This window comes from Elephantulus edwardii, unplaced genomic scaffold (assembly GCF_000299155.1).
Source record: "Elephantulus edwardii isolate Elephantulus edwardi_28Jun2011 unplaced genomic scaffold, EleEdw1.0 scaffold00123, whole genome shotgun sequence".
Taxonomy (NCBI): Eukaryota; Metazoa; Chordata; class Mammalia; order Macroscelidea; family Macroscelididae; genus Elephantulus; species Elephantulus edwardii.
The window spans coordinates 6,592,006-6,595,547 of record NW_006399873.1 but is presented as its reverse complement, the minus strand read 5'-3'; positions in this window follow the sequence as shown (position 1 = coordinate 6,595,547).

Genomic DNA, 3,542 nt, shown 5'->3' with positions numbered 1-3,542 from the left:
TTAATTTATTAATTAATTTTAAGTTATTAAATCTTTTTCTACTTGCCTGATGTTATATCTACCAGCTGACTTCCTCAGTCTACCATAATCAATTTTGATTCTCAGTTAAGAAACAAATATATTAAATAACACTGAGTTTAAAGAATATCTAACACAAATCCACTGTGGTCAACCAGAATGACAAAGGGACCTCTGTTTTTTTCCTGGATTTAAAATATCTTTTATCAAGGAAAAAGTATTATTAAAGATCTATCTGGCAATTCATTGTTCATTTTTTTGTCTATTCAATTGTTCCTTTGTATTCTTAGGACAGAAAGAGGACCTTTTTAAGAATAACATGTCAATTAACTTTAATTACTCTTTAGTTCTTACAGTAGAAAGGAAAAAGAAAAAAATAAAAACCTTTCATTTGAGGTTTTTGTCTGAATAATGCATTTTATTATTTTGAACTCTTAATGGAAAGCCTTTTCTATTATGCAAAGTACTATTTCTTCTTTTTAATGTATTGTTTAACACATTTTAAAGAGCCAAACATTTACATGCGCGACAACAAGCTACCTGTAGAGATAAACATAAATATATTTTCCACAAATATTTCATTCTGATTGTGCTTCCACTTCCACCAACTAGTGAATGTTTACTATATAGTTGTTGTTTTGTGCCATAGAGTTGGAGCTGACCCATACTTAACTCTCCAGGTAGGTTTTCAGAGGCAAGTAATAGCATGGGAGATAGCCCACCCTTCCCTTGGAAAGAGATTGATGTCCTTGAACCACTTGTCTCTGGGATTGCAACTCAGCTTCTTGCCACTAGGCCAATAAATATCTTCAAATGTGTAAATAAACTGGATAAAAAAACTAGGTGAAAGTAGCAAAGTAACAAGGCAGAGTTCTTTTTATCTCTTCATCACTTACTATTACTTTCCATGAGGAGTGATTTGAGGTACCTGGAGCTAAGCAAACTTTGGCAATTTAGCAATACAATTGAAAAAAGGTTTGTTAAAGCAGTAAGACCCATGCAAAACTAGTGTACGCTGGGCTATGCACAAGAGTTAAATGAAGTGGAAAGAAAAAGGGAGAGAAGGAAAGGAGCCCTGGAAAGAGGTGAAACTAGACTTTATAGCATGCTGTAGGTAGAAAAAGAGAATTAAGAAAATAATGCCCAGGTGGACATTACTGCCTCAATCTTGTGAGACTTAGTTCTAGTTGAGCACCCCCTAGGGACTTAGGTGACTGCCTGAGGAGGGGGCTACTTTCTGGCATAACCACCTCTTGGCTCCTGCTCAAACAAACTGTCATGTTGGTGCAGATATAGTAATTTCCTTCCTGTTTCCCAGGAGACTCTAGCCCCCCTCAAAGCAAAGACATTAATTATTCTTTGGTCTTCTTATTCATTTTTCAATTTCTCATGCACAGGAAACCATTGAAAAGACTGTGGTTTAAATTAGGCAGATCTTAGCCTTTAAACTGAGATCCTTGTTTTTGGAACTTCGGAAAGATCTTTGACAGGAGATTTCCCCAATTCAACACATCTTTTTTTTTTTTTTTTCCAACACATCTTTTGATTTCTTTACATATGCTAGAATGCATGTTGATTGCATGGGTTCAAGTAAAATGAAAGAGTTGACAACTTCAATCTTTCTCCCTCTATCATGGTGATGCTTTTTGACCCAATGGTATATTTTTTTAGGAAGTGGCATCCACTTCCTAAACAACATGCCTCTGGAAACTCTATGAACTTTTATAAATGTCGATAGTTGTAAAGCGGCTTCAGGCCTTTTGTTCATAGGGTCCCTATGAGCCATGCTCGACTAAAAGGCAATCAACAACAACAACCATGTTGAAGTGTAACCCTGGTTTAAGACTAGTTTTTTATATACTGAAATAAGTGCTTTAAGTATTCTTTTCTTTCCACGAGGAAGGTTGTGTCATCTACATATAGTATATTTTTGATAAGTCTTTCTTCAATCCTTACACCACTCTCTTCTTGAAATAACCAGCATCTATAATTATTTGTTCCGCATAATTTATTCTTTGTTCAGTATACAGATTGAATCGGTACAGAGAAAAGAATATAGCCCTGACACACATGTTTGTTGATTTTCAATGTGATGTTCCTATGTTCTGTTCAGACAGGTACTTCTTTATCTATATATAGATTTCACAGGACCACAATTAAACTTCCTGGGATTCTCTTTCATCTCTGTGTTACTTATAATTTCCTATGATCCACAAAATCAAATGTCTTTCATAATCAGTAAACATCAAATTAATATCTTTCTGGTATTCTCTGTTTTTTCAATGTAAATAACACATAGAGTAAAATTATATTTATTACTTCTTGGAATTATACTCCTCCTTCTGATTAGTAAAATAGTAAGTCAAAGGAGAAAACTGCGAGCTGTTACCTCTTAAGGATTTAAAGCCTCAACTCAATTACGGGTCACTCTGAATTGCTATGTATTCAAACACAGTAGGTTTTTTTGGAGTTAAGTGGTGTAACTGTACTAAATGCATTTTTTCCTGCTAGAAAATAAAAGGGCCATTTTTATTTATTTGGAAGTTTACTGTAAGTTTATTTAGAGAAAGTAACTAGGTTTCTCATCAAGAAAACGCAATACAAGTTATGACCTGTAACTCCAATGAATGCTCAGCATGATCACGGTCTTTAAGAAACTGATTCTCTCTGCAGTGTGTCGTAAAAATCAACCTAGCCTATCTAGCCTTTTTTTTTTTTTTACTCTTTATCTACTGTTTCACTTTCCATTTAAATATAAGTATTATCAGCATATCAGCTTGGTCCTTGTTGTTGTTTAGTGCCACCCAGTCCATTGTGACTCATTGTGACTCTATAAACAAGGCCTCTGAACCCTGTCCTAAACTCTGCCGGCTTCATCTCTGATAAACTTGGGTGTATTTTTAAAGTTATGGTGCCAATCCGTAATTTTGAGATTATCCTTCTCTTGTGGTGACTCTTTACTTTTCCAAGCATGATTTCTTTTTGCAGGGACTGGTGCCTCCTAGCAACATACCAGAGTACAGGAGACAAATATTCACTATTCTTTTCTCCAAGAAGCACTCTGTTTTCACTTTTCCATGATTTGTTTGTTTGTTCACTTGCACCCCATGGAATATTCACTTGTCTTCTCCAAGACAACTCAAAGCCATCAATTTCCCTCCTGTTATCTTTGATAATTGTCCAACTTTCACAGGTATAACAAACAAGTAATTCAAAAGGCCATGTTCTGGAGAAGGTACATTTTAGTCTTTAAATTGACATCATTGCTCTTCACCATTTGGATAGGTCCTTAATGGCAGATTTTCCAAATACATTGTGCAGCTCAAGAAGACAAAACATTATATTTTACTGAAATGTACAAAGAATTGGAGTCATAATGTAAGAAGAAAAGAATTAGCTTGACGTTTCTCAAGTTGAAAAAATTACTTGTTATGCTTCTGTACTCTGAATTTCAGAACCGTCTCAGGACAGGTTTGAAGCCTTGAACACTAATGAGCGAAGACCAGATGAGTTGTGGGAGGATA